Source organism: Urocitellus parryii, chromosome 5 (assembly GCF_045843805.1).
Source record: "Urocitellus parryii isolate mUroPar1 chromosome 5, mUroPar1.hap1, whole genome shotgun sequence".
Classification (NCBI taxonomy): Eukaryota; Metazoa; Chordata; class Mammalia; order Rodentia; family Sciuridae; genus Urocitellus; species Urocitellus parryii.
In genome coordinates, this window is record NC_135535.1 from 169456041 (window position 1) to 169476966 (window position 20926).

General features: G+C 34.5%; 1 protein-coding gene across 7 annotated transcripts in view; it reads left to right on the forward strand.

Moving 5' to 3' along the window:
* Positions 1-20926, forward strand: part of Nrg3 (neuregulin 3) — a 1010915-nt gene that overhangs the window by 435281 nt on the left and 554708 nt on the right. The window lies entirely within an intron of this gene.

The window sequence follows — 20926 nt, forward strand, 5'->3', positions numbered from 1 at the left end:
TACAGAAATGTATGTGAATTTATTTGGAGGGATGTTCACTGTAGGTATATTTGTAATAGAACACACAAATTCTGAATTTAAGTGTCCATATAAATTAGGATATATCTACATATTGAGTTCTCAAAAACTTTAAGGACAATAACATGTTCATTATATCATATTGCATATGAAAAGCAGGATATAAACCTATAAAGTTGAACATACAATAGAGCCCTAATTCTGAAAGGGAACTAAATAAAAAGGTTAATAGTGTTTGTAACCACTTTCTTCTTTGAATGTTATTAATTTTATAAGACCTTTACAAATACAATTCATTTATGTAACACCTGGCTAAAACACTTGACTCCTGCTTAGAGTCTTCTGGTTAAGAAAGATAGTGTTCTTGTCTCTATTAAATCAAGGTTGTTATAATTCATTATTATTAGACTGATGAAAGAACCTTCAATTAAGTGCTTTCATATTAAACTATTCCATATTAAATTAATTTTCCTATTAAGCTATTTAAATGCATCTACTCATTCTTATTAATATATTAATAAGAATGGTGCTCTGTATAATACTTTCTATATTGAAGTCATGTTTTGAAAACTGAAAAAATATATTTAGTAACAAATTATTATGGGTGGAGAAGGAAACCACATCACTAGAAACATCTTGAATCAAAACATCTGAACAAAACCTAGATATGCTATGATTAATTTATTGTCAAGCCATTGCTAGAAATTTTATAAACTTGAGAAATAGTGCTATCTATATTTCACTGGAATGAAAGAGGTAGACACTGTAACTGAAAAGATAGTTAGGCATTTGGATCTGCCAAATGTGGTATAAGGCCAGATTTGAGTTAAAAAGATGTGTCTCTTCTGAATTGAAGCTCATTAAATGTTTCACCAACCTTTCTGCAAAAATGGATTTTTCAAAACTTTGGAAATGATACCATTTGAACTGAATTTGACCTGTAGTGATCATTTTGGAAATCTATCAAGCAATTTACTTGAAGAGGCTTGAATCACTTGAAATATGGAACTGCTTGAAAGAAGAAGGAGTCCAGTAGTATCCATTGCCCAAGGGGATAGTTTGGAAAAAAGGAATGATGGACTTACATAGCAATGTGAGAAAATGCTAGTGGAAGTTGTAGAGGGCAGGCAGCAAGCAAAATGGGGAGGGGAAGCCGGCAAGGAGTTGCTGCTCCATGCTATGTCTATTTTTCTCTGAGTACGTTTTGAAATAAAAGCTTCCATCTTCAAAAGAATTGATTGAGAGCAGCGTAATAATATCTCTATGGTATAGTATATGAAATTGCAGGACCATCCCAGTTAGTGCTTTGCTTTTTCACTTTGGAAGTCTATTAGCTCTTCCACCCAGCAAGGATCTTCTTTATCAAATGGTTCCCCAGTAATAAGTGCTCCGAGAGCAGCAGCTCAGGATTCCATGAGGGCTGAGGCAGGTTGGGAGGAAAATGGAGTTTTGGAGCACATTCCTGAACTCCATCAACAGGAGGGGGTGGAGGCTGGGATGCCTAGAAATCCAGGCTTAATGGTAAAGACCTTACAGAATGGGGTTAATCATGAGGTGCAGAGCCTTGGAAGAATTTTCAGGTTCATCAAAGGCTCAGAAGCATGTCTACCATGGCTTAAATATAATTTGAGTAATTTGCAGTATCCCTGTTTATAACAGGTGGACTAATGATTGCTCTTGACAAGAAGAAATGAACCAAGTGTAATAATTCTTCTGTGTGAATGTAGTTTGTCATGGCATTCTCACAAATCGAACAAACAAAACCACACAATGCATGTCATTTTGTAATTCCATGACTACCTATGGGTGATTTACCTTTTACTTTAACTCCTTTATATAGATCTCAAACTGGTATGTCTAAAGGTTATCTAAATACCATGTAAAATACCAGAAAAACATATCTAAGAGAGTAAGAACACAAACCATTTAGCTGTTGGGGCTGAGACTGGATCTTCTTTTAATGTTTTCTGAGTTATATGGCAACTCTAGCTGAAGAAATGGTATTTTGAAGTCATCATTAGGACTTGAGTTTGTTGTTTTTGTGAAAGAATTGACAAAAAAAAGTTATTTTTAGAAGATAGAGTCTCTGTGTTAGTTGGAGTGGGAGGTTGGGGACCAGGAGCAAATGTAGGCATTCAATACCTAGAGAACTGAGTTTAAAGTTCTGCTCAAATTTCCACTGGCTGTGTGCTATTTCTTCAAGTCATTCCATTAAAATCATCAGTTCTTTATTTAAAAAATAAAATTAAAATACATGTTAATATCTACCCCAAGATGAAGGAATGAAATGCAATTACATATAGAAAAACACAGATACATATTACATATATGTATAATGATATATAAAGATATTATGTCTCTGTATATATATAGTATATATATATATTATATTGCATAAATATACATATATATGCATACATATCCATGCATGTATGTATATGTAGGTATCATATTTCATATTATACCACTTTCCTCTTCCTCCCTTAGGCTCACACTGAAACCTTTGAGCCAAAGCATCTTTGCAGAAATCTATGAAATACATTAAAAAGATGTCATCTGCCTTATTTAATTGGAAAAAAGGAATGATGGACTTAAATAGCAACATGAGAAAATGCTAGTGGAAGTTGTAGAGGGTTTAGGTTTAAAAGAGAGGAGAGAGCATGACAAAGCTTCTTGTGTATATTCTGAAGGCTTAGAATTCCTACAGACAAATTACCAATATTCTATTAGTTCTTCCATTCTGTTACCATTTCTTGACTTTCCCCATTTTTTTCTTCTTACTGAATTTCTGTAACATTAAGAAAAAAATGATTTTTTCTTTCCTACTTAGTCAATGTAACTTGCCATAATTGTATTATTAACATAAATGGATGTTGATTTTGCAATTCTTTGAAACAATAAAATGGCCTGTTGGCTTATTTTTGGAGAAAAGTTATACTCTATGGCAAAAAAATATACACATTGAAAAATAATGATTTCACTTGTGGAAAACATATGATTCAATAAAACAAATTATTTTCTTTCTGCTTCATTCTTTTTCAAAACAGTTTTCTAAAAGTTTTGATATTTGTACATTAGTGTTTATAATACATAGACTCTAAAATCTTTAATGCCATGAATAATCAAATTTATAAGTCCTTGCGGAAAATAATGACAGAGAAGACTTGTCGAATGTAGAATGTCCTAACATTGAATATCTAGAACATAATAAGTGAGTAATTTTGATTTTATTGAGGAAAGGCAGATCATTGCCCATACATTGCTTTGGTTAATTACCTTTTAGTAGCTTTTCTTTATAAAACTTGTTTTGAGGTAAGTATTCAGCCTCATGTAGCACATATGCATGCAAACACATGCACACAATTTTTTTTAGCTATTGTGATGACTTTTCAACTCTAAAATGGGGGTGATGATGATTTTTTTTCCCAACAGTATCATTGAAATTTTATATATGTGGTTGCCAATAGAGAATTAGGAAATGCCACATAAATACAACATATGATAACTAAGTAATGTCCAAAATAACCTAATTAATTTTTTAGTCTGCCCTAACCCCTTATAATGATATTGGTGTTAATGAAAGCACCATGTAAATCATTGATTGGTGTTTCATTACAGCCAATAGACACTAGGATTTAACTATTGCATCTGACACTGTCAAATTTTCTTTTATGGCATTCTGATGATTTCAGGAAGATCTGCTATTTAACAGTGAATTTAAAAGAGTTATTAATTTGAAAAACATATATATATATATATATATATATATATATATATATATATATATATATTTGTTTATTTGTTTCCTTGAAGATACTTTCTATAAAATGCTAGATCTTTTGTTCTTTTGATTTTCCTAATGATTCCCAGTTGACTGGCTGGTTGGATTCAGTATTCTACCACTAACTGCCAGACTGACAAATTATATCTATTCTCTGTGTCTCAATTTTTTAACCTGTTAAGTAAGTTAAGTAATATTACTGCTTCTTAGAATCATTGTGAGGGGTAAGTAGAGTACAAGTGCTTGGTGTAGAATGAGTCCTGTACATTCCAAGTAAGTACGGTGAAATAGATTAAGTTATATGTTTTGTTATTTTATCTGAACAGCCTTGTTTACAGTTCTGTTGACTTCCGTCCGGGCTTCTTGATGGATGCTCAGAGGCTTGTTCAGTGAGTTCAGCTTAGATTCACAGATGGGAATTCAAGAAAATCAACAGTGGTAAATTATTTTAAAGCACAGCAATACCAAAGCATGCACAAGAACACTTCTCAGAATCAAGGGTCATTGTGATTATTCAAGTAGTAAACTTGGAAGAAAGGCAGAGCAGACACTTTTTATGAAGGGAATTCTCCCTTTTGACCATTCCTATAGAACAGAGTGTGAAGAAAACTCTACTCATTATCCAACCTACTGTTGAGGCCATTCTGGTGAGGACCCTTCAAACACATTTCTCCAGGCTTCCTGGATCTGCCTTCATAAGCACTTGTACTATACGCTTGTACCCACTCCCTGCCTGGGTCCTGCCAATCCTTTCAGGGTTCTAAGAGTTCGAAAGCTGAGACAAAAAGATGCAGCAGCTTATGTCCCCAGTAAAATAATACACATTTTGTGGATTAGACCAAATATGTTCTAAAAATTAAGGACATATCCATAAATATTGTTTTCTATAAAGATGATCTCTTGATACAGTTGTGAACATTGACTAATGGCACCAAGCTCCTCGGGCAAACATTACAATAAAATCTTTTCAAAATAGGATAATTATGAATCAGATATTCCTTAGAATCTCCCAAAGTGATGAGGAAATTGGTGGTGTCTTCTGGGGTTCTTCCTGTTCCTCATGCTCTTGAAAAGACTTGCTCCAGACTGAGTTTCAAAGCATTAGGCAGCAATTTTACCTTCCTGATCATGTTAATTTTTTTCCTAATTCACTTGGGTCTGAGCATGATTTTAAAAAGTAAAAGATGATGTAAGGAACATATCAGAATTTTTATGCATATACTACAATATATTTGTGTATCTTTGTGCAATGAGCAGACAGGCTGTGATCCCAGGGTTTACAGGCTAAATCTCTCCAAGAACTTATGTCCTCAAAATCCTCTGGTCCAGAAATCCTAAAATCCAAGCTGCTTAAAAATAAGACATTTAAACTCTGGTTATTTTTAAAGATGTTTCTCTCTCTTTCTCTCTTTATATGCCTCAACATATTACAATCTGATTAACCATGTAGATTGTTGCCTAAACCTCAAAACTTTTTAGATAACAATAGACAGTTTTAGTCATCTGCAAAATAAGCATAAACCAAGAACATGTTAAGTAGGCATATGGTTGCCCTAATTATAATTCAGATTCATAAGAATGTAAGACCACCATATGCTAGGTGTGTTTTCCTTAATATAAATTTCACAAAAATGTATAACTTCTGTAGTGTTAAACTCACTTCTCAAAAATCAAGCAAGAATTCCCTGACTCACTAAATACTGGCAGGGTCTGGATGAAAAGGCAGAGAAAGAGGATGCTAGAACCCTTTGTCTCTCTGTTGTACCCCAGCTCTGTGGCAGTCCATATCAACATCCACTTGGTGTTTTATTTAGTTATGTGTGTATCTACCTATAAATTTTATTATTTTTTTAGTTGTAGATGGACACAATACCTTTATTTTATTTTTATGTGGTGCTAAGGATCAAACCCAGTGCCTTCCATGTGTGAGGTGAGCACTCTATCACTGAGCTATGGCCCCAGTCCTACCTATACTTTTAAAACAGCAAAATGTGTCAGGAAAACCAAGCATTCCTTATCCTATAGAAAAAAAAAGTCAAAGGTATGGTTTCCAAAGTTTATTGTGGAGTGCATTTCTACATTTCTATTATACTCTGTTTCTCAGGTTGTTTTGTGAATATGAATAAAACATTCCTAGTAGAAGCAACTTGAAGCAAAATAAGCCCTATGCCCACACATGTGTACATACATATGCATATGTGGTCTAGCAGGTGTCTGACATCATGCAAGCCATTGAAGTTCAATGGCAAACAAGTTCCTCCTTGTAAAGAACTTGTACAGAGAAGGTATCACAATCCAGTTTAAGCAGGTACCATGATGGACACACATAGGCAGCCCCTGGGCAGCAAAACCCATACTTGGGACACCAGAGTAATACTTTCGAGATTGGTAAATGGAGGAAAAATATCTTCATCAAGAATATTTATACACAGAATCCCTTGTGCAGTTTTCAACAAATAAAAACTTAAGGAGGAAATTAAGAGTAAGCCAAAAAAAATTAAGTCATTGAACATGGTTGGATATATTTTTCTTGGAGATACATGTGCAGTGTGTGATTGGTTTAGGACATAAGGTTTAGTCCTAATCTATGCATGCTTAAAAATCAGTGGTAATTTTACACACTCTTTCCATCATTTTGCCAGTGCTTATTAAGCATATCCAATGTTCCAGTTCCAATAAAAGGTGCTAGGAACACAGTGATAAATGTTCTCAGAACAACTCTCAAGGGAAGCATTGGGATGAGCATTTTCTAATTCAAGTTAATGTGAAGAATTCTGTGTACACAAAAGAGATTCCAAATATCAGTGTTCATGGGAGAGCTTCAGAAATGAGGTGACATACAAATTTGCATTTGGAGGGATAAGAGCCTGCTTATCATGCAGCTGGCTTTTGCCTTCCAACAAAGTCATGGAGAGTTGAGCTGTTATGGAGAAGTTTTCCTTCAAACCCTGGGGAGAAATTTTCAAATTTATTTTAGATGCAATTAAAAACAATCAGTTTGTATAAAATTCTTTATGAAATTGGTCACCTCTTTTCTGAATTATTTTATCTCTCATATCCAGATGGATTTCAAAAACATATCAGAAAAAGTTGACAGTTTTAATCCCATTCTCTACAATGCTGAAATTTATGGTGAATTGAAAGTACAAACAAGAGTGTATACTTTCAAATGAAGTAAGTGTCACATTGCTGAAGTTATGACATCAAGACTTTTTTTAATCCAAAATAACATACAGCTTTTATCTTATATATGTGAGCTATTTGCAAAAAACATTTTATAGTTGTAATAAATATTAATTTCTTAACATATTAGGAATAAAAATGACTTTTCAGCTCTAAACTTTTTTATAAGGAATTAAATAGGCCCATTCAAGTATGCATTGATAATTGTTAAATTATAATACTTTGGAGATATCCAAATAAAAATGTCCTACATTTTCCCAACCAAGAGGTATTTTTTGCTTTAGCAGACCTATTCTGATATTAACAAAAAGTCAAAATAAAGCAACTATAAGGGTTTATTTTAGTATGGGTCAGGAATTTTGCTATGTACAGCAACACATATGTACAGCAGAAACCAGAGGAAAAAAGCTTGCACAGCATTCTTAAAACAGGGTGGCTCTCTAGTGTCTCAAAGACTACTTTCTTATTTCAACAAATACAAAAATACAACTATGGCTAACATCAGGGAAAGGAGCTATTATTTCAACAGGAGACTTCATTAAACAAATCAACCCCAGGCTTTGGATGCAGGAGTACTTGGACATGGCAGCGTGAAGAGAGATGATGCCCAGAGGCCAGCATGCCCTAAGCCTGGCCTCCATAGAGTCCTCTGACAGCAGCTTGATCCCAGTGACCCTGTGCTCCTGGAGGGCAGAAATTCAATTAGGAACTCTGAGCTTTTGGCTTTCAGGCTAAGGAGAGCAGGACTTGTGTGCCAGTGGGTAGCTCCAAAGCTGGAGGGAAAACACTCTCCAACCGTTATAAAATAGAGTCTAATAATAAGAAGTGAAAATAGGAAAGTGAAAAAAAACCCCACCAGTTTGGAAAGAACTATCAGGAAGGATGAGCTGATAAAGCTTCTAGTTTAAAAAGATCATAATTTTGCTTCAGTTTGGGATGTTCTTGGGGTTAATTTACAGTCATAATCAATGTCAGGTGGAAGCCTTAGTTTCTTTGACAAGGTTTTATTTTCAGAACATTCAAAAGCTCTCTTCTTACTGCCTGGGTTACCATTTATGAAAGAAATAATGATTATTTTAATGATATTAAATAGTTCAGCTTTGATCTCTTCCCCCCAAAGCTAACCAAAACATTATCTGGATGTTTGAACTGATTCGTTTGTGAACAAAACTCCAGTTTCTATTACAGTATGCCTGTTCACCTACCTGACTCTTGCACTAGGCTTTGAGTCCATCTTTGCTTCTAGAACCTGCCATCTACAGAGTAAGGATAAATTAAATGAGTGAAAAAATAGAATTTGAGAAACCTACCACTCTCATTTCTCAGAGGACAACATTGAGATGTTAATTAGGAGACAAAAATGCTAATAGCCACCTTACATTTCATACCCACTCATTGCAAAGCAGGCATTTAGGTCCTTTCTATGCTCTTTCATGATCACTTATTTCATGCACATATTAAATATGCAAAGGAATGTTGTATCCCCCTTGGACATAGGACAAGAAGGAAGCTCCCCAAGGGAAGGTAGCTGATCAAGGATGCCCATCAGTAGGTAGCAGAACTTAGCCCCAATCTCCTTTCAGACTAACTATAAAGCCTGTAATCCTCCACCTTGTCAAATTTTGCTTGTGAAGAATTACCAAAGGCCAGGGTTAAACAGCTAACCTCAAGATCTTCCTCTGAAGAATCTGATTCAGGTCTGAGATGAGACCCAAGAATCATGCGCTCAGGTGATTCCATTACTGAGACCCATTTTGGATGCAGGGAATAAAACTGATGTTTCTCATAGTTTGGTGAGCAGATGAATCCTCTGGAGATTTTGTTCAACTGCAGATCCAGGTGGTTCTGAAGTGGGACATGGGATTCTGTATGTTTAACAAGATTCCAGGGGATGCCTATAGTTTTGATATATCATTCCACACTGGAGCAGTGAGGAACTGAGATCAGCTGGTCAGCAACAACGGGACAACCATACCCACTTCAGAGGTCTCTGCATAGTCTTCCACTATCAAATGTCCCAATCCCCATGCAGTTCAGCAAGATTTCCTACGCATTTTTGCCAATATGTTTGTGAAGCCTCTAGAAATTCTTACTTATCTCTACTAGTTACCTTGCTAGTTCATATAACTCCCAAATAAGAATACCAGGGTACTTGCAACGTGAGTTTGTCCCATGTCTATCTCATCTGTGATAGTTTCATAAACGAGCTATTTCCTTGAGTTTCCGTTACCACAGGGATTTTACATATCTCATTTGCTTTTCACGAGTTTAGTTTGTGGAACAATTCATATTTTCTCCAAACTGCAGAATTTCCAAGTTGGGGGAAAATGTTCTTTGTGACATTCAAAAACATAGATGTCACACTTGTTCAAAGATGCCAGAAATCACAACACATCAGGAATTCTGTTCATCCAAGATTGTGTACGTGGCACTTCCTAAAATTGTAATTTTCAAGCTAGGAGACCTTTGGTGTTTAAACATGAAAAATCACTAAGCAAATTTTACCATGGAAGACTTTTTCCAAATTTTACAATGAAAGACTTTTCTAAAGGACAATTCTGCTTTATCAAAATCTGTTCTAAATCTAGGTTTTTCTGATTCCTAGTAGAGTCATACTTGGTAATACCTTAGTTTCTCTGAACATTAATTTCTTTATTGTGAATGGATGGGTTAGAGAGAATTCCTGCTACCACTTAAGATTCTAAACTCTGTTGAGGAAACCCAGTGAGCCCTTGTATTTTCACCCATGTCAGTAAATACTATGTGTTTATTGCATTTCTATCAAAGAGAAGCAGAGAAATTTCAGAAGAAGCAAATATTTCCTGAAGTAAAATATAGCTGTTCAAAGTTTTGAGTCACAAAAGATGCTAAATTAAGAAGAGTGTGATGCTCTCAGGAAAACCTGTTAGTTCTCTGTTATAGTGCTTCCCAGACTGGCAGGTCCCTGTGCTCACAGATTCTGTTTCAATAGGTTAGGGGTAGGGATGAAATTCTGCCTTAGTAACAAGTCTCCATGTACCATGGAATGTTTCTGGTTGTAAGCCTCACTTTGGCTAGCAACCCTTTAATTAGATCTGTGTTTCTCAACCTCAGTTGTATGGTAGAATCACCCCAATCTAACATTCAGATGTTCAGACTACATGCAGAGCAAACGAATTTGGATCTCTCTAAGTGGGCTAAGGCATCTAAGCCACCCACGGAATTCCAATGGGCAGCCAAGGTTGAGAGTCACTGCTTGACATGGCTTCCATATGCCCACTGTTGCTGTTGCTTCCCAGCTCCCTGAAACTATGGGTTCAGCTTTATTTACAAACATATTTATCACAGTGTTAGTAGAATTCAAAGCAGACATTTCACCCTTACTTCTACCTTAGCCATATATGAAACTGATTATGCCAAGAGATCCAAGAGCTCATCCTATTGTCTGACAGTTTTTTTTTAAATCCATGTCTACACACTGAGAATTTTCTAGCATCCATCCTTTTAAAGCAGATCAACTCTATATTCCGTTCCTGTGCCTCACCCACCACCACCATCAGCATCACTGGTGTGCATGTTTCCAGATGACTACATGGGTCTTCACAATTGGTCAAAATATCCACATTTAGCAAAATGTCTGTTATGGTTTAGATATGAGTTGTCCTGCAAAAACTCTGTGTGAGACAATGCAAGAATGTTCAGAGGTGAAATAATTAGGTTATGAGAAGTATAACCTAATCAGTGGATTAATCCACCAATATGGATTAATTAGGTTGTAACTGTAGGCACGTGAGGTGTGGCCAGAGGATGTAGGATGCTGGGGGCATGACTTTGGGGTTTCTATTTTGTCCCTCTTTCTGCTTCCTAGCTCTTATGTCCTGAGCTACTTCCCTCTGCCACATCATTTGACTAGGAGGTTGTCTTTTGCCTTGGGCCCAGAGCTATGGAGTTGGTCTACTATGAACTAAACCCCTGAATCTTGAGACAAAATGAACTTTTCCTCCTCTGAGTCATTCTCCTCAGGTATATTGGGCACATTAACACAAAGCTAAAACAGTGTCCCATGGTTGCATGTTGAGAGGGTTTCAATTGTCTTTCCCCTCTCTCTCATTTTCTATTTTCATTCTTTCTCTTCTATCTGTGCTTCTGTACACATTGATTGAGTACTCACTCTCTGTCAAGCCTGTGCTGGATACTTTGGTGAAATCTGTACATAGATGGAGTATGTCTTTTGTACTGCTTCTTTGAAATTGAAACCTAAAAGTGAAATTGTTTGCCCCAAGGTTATATGAGCGTGTCCATAGCTTTTAATCCCAAAATGTGTTTGTTGTCTGCACTGGGTAAACTTTAATTTGCTGAATTAATAAGTGTAAATTTTCCTCATTGTTATTTAATGTCATTGTCTTTGATTAACAAACCTTTTATATCCTAAAGCAAATTTGTATTTTATTTTTACTTTACTAGGAAAATTTTGAAGGAAATGGGAAAACAATAAGATGTATTAGAGTTGTGTGTGGTGGTGCACACCTGTAACTCTAGCAACTTAGGAGGCTGGAGTAAAAGGATCACAAGTTTGAGGCCAGCCTCAACAACACAGACAGATCCTCAGTAATTTAGCATGATTCTGTCTCAAACTTTAAAAAAATAAATAGGACTGGGGATGTAGTTCAGTGATAAAGTGCCCATGGGATCAATCTGCAGTGCGAACAAAAGAAAGAAAGAGAAAGAAAGAAAGAAAGAGAATGAAAGAAAGAAGGAAGGAAGATTTGTTATTCAAGGGGTAACTGCTCATTTTATACACATATCAAGGTTTTGGTGGTTTTTTGTTTTTGTTTTTGTTTTGTTTTAATTAGGCAGGCACAAGATGCCTTGTAGAAAACATTATTTGATTTAACATGTCATGTTGTGCTTATGTGAAAGAAACATGCATCCATGATCCTGCACGAGGAATGTAAATAGAAACAGAAAGGAAGAGAAAGAGAGACTGAGATTATGTGTGTGCATGAGTGTGTGAAGGAAATGGGAAAACAATAAGATGTATTAGAGTTGTATGTGGTGTGTGTATTCATTAACATCCTGTAGACTTCTTGGCATACAGGAATTTTAAAAAGGATGAAGTAGTATAATAAGGAATGTAAATTTTTCTCGGAGGGGAGGGACCAGGCATCCAAGCTATGTTCCTGCAAAGTCAAAAAGAAGATTTGTTCAGTAAGAACAGAGTGATCTGATTGATATCAATGGCTGAAAGAAAGTAATGCATAAAGCCCAAAGGGGAGCGCACAAGAAAAAAGTAAGATACTGACCCAGGTTCAAATCTACAGCATAGAGAATAAGCATCTTTGGGATCACATGCCCAAAATGCAAGAGTCTCTCTTTGCTTCTCCACTTTTTTCCTATTGGGGTGAAATGAGGAGTTCTATAATCCTAGAAAGCAGAAAGGTTAATCCCACCCTCCATGCCTCCAAGAAGCTGGAATTTCTTCAAACAAAATTCTCAAATCTAAACAGGGCCGGGTTTGTGGTAGATTGCTGGCCTAGCATGCATGAGGCCCTGAGTTTGATCCCCAGCACTACAAACAAAACAAAACCCACAAACTTCCAAATCTAATGGGATTCCCATCATTCTAGTTACCACTTTGCAGAATAGCGCCACCTTGTGACAAAGAAGGCAATAACAACACTTGTAGCTCATGAATTTAACCTTTACTTTTTCCACCAGGCATGTAGGCTCAGAAGTGAAAGATCTACATCATCAATGAAGGGGGAATGCTGAGCTTTCAGTCCCTAAGGGCACATAGGAGTTTGACAATCAAATTATTTATGGAGTTTTTGTTGTTGTTCTTATAGTGCTCAGTAAGTTTGGCCTCTGTCCCATCTCAATTTTCATTGCTTGAAAAACTAGCCAACACCCTTGGAGGTAAAGGAGCTTGACATGCCAAAGCAGTGACAGCAGAGCAACGAGATTTCAAAGGAACATGAATTGGAGAAAACTTTACACTAAGAAAATGAGTCTGGAGCGATGATCTAAAGGTTTGGCAGTGATAATTTAAAGAGGGATTACTAGAAAGATTTGAAGGAAGTGAACTGCAAGCTTAGTTTACTAATGAAAAAAGAAGAGTAATAGGGAAGGGGAAGGTTCAAAGAAACCACCACCAAATTTTTCATTTGGAGAACTTGGGAAATATCATTTGGAAAGAAGAATTCGATTGCTGCAATTTAGTTATAAGAATATGAAAATCAATATAACTTTTTTTTCTACTTGGGTTTCTTATCTCAAAAATGGGTATAATATTAACAGTACCTTTTTCATGGGACTGCTATGAGGATTAAATGAATTAATGTATGCATTGCATAGATTACAAAGTGTCGGCAAGGTGCCTGTGATACACAAAATATTCACGTATAATAGGATAAGGAGGTTTGGGTAAAGTGGAGTTATAGTTTGAATATATCAAGCTTGAGGTTTTAGTTGGGATTATGATGGTATTTATATTTGATGCTCAATTATAAACTGGGCTAGAAGTATTAAAACAGTGAATTTGGAATAATAGTCTCTGATATTGTGAAAACAGATAAGATAAAGTGGGATAGAACTATTAGTAATGATTATAGAACATAAAAAGAAAAAAAAAGGGAGTTTTCTTTTTCTCAAAAAACAAATGAGTAACCAAAGAAGCAACAATAAAAAGAAAACTCTCAAATCCATTCATTCATTCAAATTCTATAGTATTTCATAGGTAATGTTATAATACTCAATAAAAATTGCATAAGATAAAAACAAAAATTCAGACATCATTCATTAATGTCCACTTACCACAGGCGAACCAGCATTTGCTGTTCTTTATCTTCACTTCTTTGTGTGTGTGTGTGTGTGTGTGTGTGTGTGTGTGTGTGTTTCATGTTCTGTTTTACTTAGCCTCTAATATAAATCTTCATACCCATGGTGTACCTCACTTCTTAAAATGACTATTTCATTCCAGGAATGGACATACATGTTTTTTGGGCATTTTAGATTGTTTCTCTTTATTTGCCACTAAATAATGCTGAGGTGAGCATTCTGTAAAATACATATTGTTTTTGATTTATTGGAATCTATTCAGTATAAATTTATATTAAATTCTATTCAACCAGTATTTACAGAGAGTCTACAATGTGCCAAGAAAACACGCTAAGTGCTGGATACAGCATTATTGTAAAGGTAAAGGGAGACAGCAAGATGCAGTTAAAAATGCCAAAATGCAGCAGTAGATAAGGTATGCCCATGGATATAGCAAGGGGTCAAATGAGATATTAATATTTAAACTTATTACTGGATAACATGACTTACTTCAATTAGTTCAGATATCAGGTGGAAAAAAGAAGGTGGAGAAATTAGTACTGATGAATACCATAGCAAGTTATGCTTATATACACAACAGACTAGAAAAATACATACATTTGTATAACCACTTTGGAAAAATGGTTTAACATTATCATCACATTGTACATGTACCTGTCCTATAACCTATCAATCCTTCTCCCAGAGAAATTCTTTCATTAACACACCAGGAAACTTGGGCAAGAATGTAACTACAAGAAAATCTTGAATAACCCTCAATGGAAAGGGCTATGTTCATTAATGTAGAATCACAGGCAAACTACTTTCCTCCAATAAAATGCCACCCACCAGTACTACACTTCCCAGGTGATAACATATATGAATCGAGCAGTATAATATTGAATGAAGAAAGCAAGACACACCATGATTCCTGCTAGGCAAAGTTAAAAAGCAAGCAAATAAAATATTGAAAAATTACAAATAACAGTAAGGGAATGGTTACCTACAAACAAGAAAAATGGTTACCACTTTTGGGGAAAGAGAGGATGTCATCAATTAAAGTCACTGTGATGTCTCCTAAATCCAGCTTGCTTTATTCCCTCACACAGCAGTTCTTGCACATGTAGATGTTGATAAAGATTATGTTGATTAAAAATCTTCTTCGAGGTGGTATATGTTATAATGGAAAAACAAAACATTACAGAGATAAAAATAACTAATGTCTATTGATTCTACTCTCTTCCACATTCTATTCTTAACACTTCTTAGTCCTCAGAACAACCCTTCAAGAAAGCCATTGTTATTCCTCTTCATTTTATAGACAAGAAAGCTGAGACACACAGAGGTAGAGTGCCTTGTCTGTGAGGAGGAAGTAGCAGAGCTGGGAGGTGATCAGCAGCTAGAGCCAGTATTCTTAGCACACGTGCTAAATTACCACTCAAGAGCTGAACATCTATTTTATTTGTACTTTATTTTTTTTTATATCTTGGTTACTTTATATTTACAATTTTTATCTCATTGTGAAGAAATTTGTATCTTAATAAACTTGACGTCACATAAGTTGGAGGAATATAATTTAATATAATTTATGGGCTGAATGAGAAACCATTAAGAATAAGAAGATGTTGTCTGGGAGGAGTGGCTCCTGTAATCTCAGCAGCTCAGGAGGCTAAGGCAGAAGGAACTGGGAGTTCAAAGCCAGCCTCAACAAAAGCGAAGCACTAAGCAACTCAGTGAGTCCCTGTCTCTAAATAAAATATAAAATAGGGCTGGGGATGTGGCTCAGTGACCAAGTGTCCCTGAGTTCAATCCTGGGTACCCCTCCCCTCCCCCACCAAAAAAAAAAAAGAATAAAAAGATCCTGTAGACAATACTTTGAAAAAGATAGCCATCAACTGAGACTGTCTTGAACAAAATAGACACATGGCAATTTCGTATGGCAAGAAATGATAAAGCAGAGGAGTCATTGCAGAATCCTTTTCTTCCTTGTGTTAATGTGTACCTGTAATAACACAGGTTATTTGTGGTAGGGAGAGGACTTGGAAGCTTCTGGTTAGTTTGGTTGAAATAATGTTTTCTCTTTATACTATTCAATATTGCTTTGATTACCTTCACTTTTGAAAAGGTTTTAATTTCTAGTGGTACAATTTCTTTTTTCTTCATTGCTCTACTTCATCCTATGAACTTTGATATGTTTAAATTAAAAATACATTTCTTTTTTATGAATATTGCCTTTACAGAAATACAAAATCACTTTATTATATTTATAGAATGCAAATTAAAAAGGAATAAAAAAGAAAAGGCAAAGGTAATGGAAATTTTAAAGGATAAGTATTATTAATATTTTTGCCTGTGGTCTTCTAATCTTGTCCAGAAATATTCATCTTTATATTTCATGTCTTCTTCACTTGTAGATTTTCTGTACATGGATAAATGTTTCTGTATTCCCTTTAATAGCTTTAGATTTCTTTATATCCTCATCCATGGTCCTTGTTGATTATTTATTCTGGATCTTCTTACTTCTTTACATGATAGCCCAGATATTTGTATTTTGCAATGATATTGGAAAGATAGTTTTTTTAAATATCATGTCTAATAACCTTGTGTATTAAACATTTATGGTAGAAATTAAGTTGTCTGCCTTTTGAAGGCCTATAATCATGCAATATGAAAATAATACATCTTTTGGTTTATAGATATATTATTAAGTTTTTCTATTTTTATATACTATTGCATTGATCCAGCAGTCCAAACAATATTAAATAAGATAAAAATTATTGAAGGTATCTTTGAATTACACTATGAAGAGTTGCTGATACATTTTAACATTTTTATTAGACCTGGATAAAAATTTGTGCATATCTTTTTTTAAAATCAAAACACATCAAATGGAATGTTTTATTTGAATTAAGTTATTCATATGGTGCATTAAACTAATAGTTTTGCCTGTACAGAAATATCCTTGTATTCATAGAATGAACTTAATCCTATTGCTTAATTACAACCACTGATAATGTACTTAAGATTTTAATTTAATATTCATTAGTGAAATTGGCCTGGCTTAATTTTTTATTAAAGCTTTATTACGTTAGATATCAGTTTGGTTTTTATTTCACAGAATACCCGGAAAAGGCCTCAATTTATTCCCCAAATTTTTGTGCAATGTGTATAACAGCTGTATCAAAATTTGCATTATATTTTAAATGAACGTATCAATAAATTTATTCCTCAGGCTTCTATTCAGTACTGCATGTTTCCTTTCACAGTGGTTGTTATCATTTCTCTTTTCTATAATGTAGGACAGTGTTGTACATTCATGTAATTTTTTTTTAATATCCTTTAAATTTATTTGCATCTTCTCTCTCTTTCCTAAATGCTTGCCTTTTTCCAAGTTGAACACATTTACCAGGATACTATAGATATTTTCAGAGTTTCAGAGATTTTTACTGTATTTATAACCTATTAAACTTATTTGTGCTTATTGTAGAGAAGCCTAGTATGCATGAGGCCCTTGGTTTGATTATCAATACCACAAACTAACTCTCTCTCTCTCTCTCTCTCTCTCTCTCTCTCTCTCTCTCCACACATACACACACACATATATATAATGTGTGTGTGTATGTTTTATCTTTTAAAAAAAAAATGTTTGCTTTAGCACTGACCTCATTATTGTGTGTGATTTTTGGTTAAATTGGTTAAATACTTTGTTTTCTTTTTCTTTTTAACAATACAAGTATTTTATACTTATTTTGAGTTGCATGTACTTGTTTATTTTTTAAATTAGATAGTTGTTGTATTCCCATTTTCTCCTGACTCAATTGATATTTGACACAGGAATTAAAATGTAAAAGAGGAAAATACTGTTTAAAATAATGTCCCAATACTTTATGTTACTGCAATCTGATATTTTGTTCTAAATGCATGAAGACCACATTTACATACTTCAGATTTTGGAAGGTGTATAGATTTCCACCTTGGTAAATAAATAATATTTTTCCAAATGTTTCATTAAAATAACAGTGTATTAACACAAAGATATAAAATTCAAAATCTTTCCATTAAATTACCCTTGTAATTATGTCTTAATCTTTTTTTTTTTATTTTTATCAAGTGAGTATGTTCATGATCAATTTTCTTCTCCTGGATTTAAATGTTTTTTAACAATCATTTTTCTGCACAACTAAACATTAATCTACAATTCATCTATAATTCATTTGAAGTAAGCCTTTTTGACATAGTTAATTTCAAATAAAATTTTATCACTATGAACTGTCATAATTAATTAATTTAATACCTTAATTCCATTATATAAATATTGACAAGCCTAGTTCATTTCATTTACATTTGAATGATCTACTTTTTCTCCATTTAAAAATATTTTTTCTCTTTTTTGGGCTTTTATGTCTTTGTTTGGGGGGTTTTCTTTATGTTAAGATTTATGCTCTGCATTGATCATACCAATTTAAAACTTAAAAAAAATTAAGATCAGCAATAATAGCTACAATTTGAAGAACAAATATAAAAATAATTCTTCAATAAGAAATGTACCATTTATATTTAAAGTGCATAGAATGAAATTCATTGACAGGCTAGTCTCAGAAACTGTATGGAATAAGCACCTTTTCAAAAATTATTCAGAGCTTCTCATAACTGTGGCTGAATCAGAGAAAGTATAATTTAAAATGGAAAGACTTCATACAATGAAGGAGGGGTAACATTTTATAAATAACTCAATGTAAATATATTATTTCTACTGTGAATTTTTATATAAAGTTTAAATGAAATGATTTAGATACAAAGATTAGCTGTAAATTTTGCTTAAAAATGCTTAATGAGATATTATTACAAAATGGATTATTGTAATGAAAATTATGAAGGGGTAATATAAGGAAAGAGAGAGAAAAAAAGAAAGAAAAAGGAAAAGGAAAGAAAAAGTCCAATATAATGACATAATGTTTTGGATATTAAAATACATTTCTGCTTCTCAGGTTATTTTAAAATATGCATTCCAAACTCTCTTGAGAAAAATTTTAAAGAGTAAGCTACTAATAGCTAAACATAAAAGAAATGAAAAAAATTGATTACATAAGGGATGCATGAAAACAGTTTTTAAAAGTATATAAGCAAGAAAATGTAAAAAAAATGCATTCCCTTAATTTTTTCAATCAGAAATATTTTAGTTTTAACTGCTTAATCTAAAAATGGGACACATTTTAAGCAATACCAGCAAATCATGATTCATCTCAAGGTAAAAAAAAATATAATTTTTCCACTAGATTTTACTTCAGATATAAATTGTTATATAGTTTAAACACATTTGTTTACTTTTATTCCCCACTAATACCACATTTCTCTTCTAGAACAAGGGTGACCTGTGGAAATTTAAAAATACCATGAATATTTAGATGGAAAAGAAAAGGTTTTCAATAATAACTGTATATAAACACTGAGACTTCAATGATATAGAACTTCAGGTATAAAAGTATGCTTTGGGTGTTTGCATTACCATTGGTTTGTAATACAGTTCCTTATACATAGTCCTTTTATGCAAGAATATAAGGGACACAAACATTAGTTTTAAAAAATGGTATGGATTTATTTGGATATTAAATTGATCATTGTTCCTGTGCCTGAAATCAAAAATAGGGACAAGTTAAGCATGAGAATATAATATTCAGGCCAAGTCACATTATGTGTTCATAAATTCCCAGTTTGAATGAAAACAATATAGTCCAGAAACTTCATAGAAACACTTTCCGCTGTACTGATAACCAATTCTCTTTTACTCTAAAGAATTCTTATAAAATGTTTAGACTCAAACATCACAAAAAAGTGACTAATTTTGAGGATATTTTCACTGTTTTCCTTTGCTCTCTGAAACACCCATTTTTTTGATGATGCATTAAAAAAATTACCCAGTAACATATCCTGCAAAATCAATTTTTTGAAGCTATTTTTCTAACCACAGGAATTAGTCTGGTCTTCACAGGCTTTTCAAATATACCTATTCGTATTTTATTTTCTCTAGTTATGTTACTTGTTTTAACCTTTTAAAAATTTTTACTCTTGGGAAGTCACATATGGTCAGCCAGTCTCTGACCTATCCTGGCAGATGGCACTGAAGGAAAATCGAGGAACAAGAGACGGGTAAATGAGAAATGAAAGACGGAGCCCAGTCAGAGATACACAGGAGAGTTTATTCATCAGAACTGACCAATAAAGGCCATCTCTCTATAGGAGAGAGAGGCAAAACAGAGGTGGATTCCTGGACTTTTATAGGGCAGGCTTAGGCATCATAGATGGGTGGGTCCTAATGCAGGTGGTTAGAGGGTGGGTTGGTATGAGGGAGTGGTGAGCCTTTCTCAGAAAGGCCCTTAGGCCTGAAAGGGAAACTTCTTCCTTAAAATGGTGTCACTCAAGATGGACATGAGACACTAAGCAAGGACCATATATCCCCCCCTCTTCCTTTTTTAAATTGGATCCCTAAGGGAACAGGGACTAGGCCCATCTTCTGTAACTACTTCCAGCTGGGAAGGGGTGGTGTTTGCATCCCTCATTAGGGGTGCAGGATGTCAATGATGGAGGTTGAATGGTGTTGGAATGCTGTCCCCAACTGTCCAATTTTGGTGAGGGATTGGTATTCCTGTAACAAAAGCTGGTTTATAGTTTGGTTAGAGATTTATTGGATCTGGTCTTGAACAAATCTAGTGACACAGGGGGCAAGCATTAACAGAAGGCCCATGACAAGGAGAAGGGTCAGGAAAGGAAGTAACCACTGGAGAAGGAGGTTACTTAGCTGCCCTCCTTCAGCAGAGGAGAGCTGTTGTTTCTGATGTTTAAGGTCCCATTGGAGCTGTTTTATCTTGTCCTTTGCTATAGCAGATTACTTGACATAAAGATGACATTCCTCCCATAGGTATAGACAAAGTCCACCTTTGGGGGCTGTGAGGAGATCAAGGCCTTTTTGATTCTGCAGAACCACAGCAGCCAAAGAATCAATCTGGGATTGTATGGGTAGTATGGTTTGAACAAGTTGCTGTAGGTCTCCTAGAAATTGTAATGGTAATTCCTGGTAATGGTACCTCTAGGAGGTGAGTGCAGAATGAGGGAAGAGAGCAAAAATGAAAAAGGTAAGGATGGTATTCATGG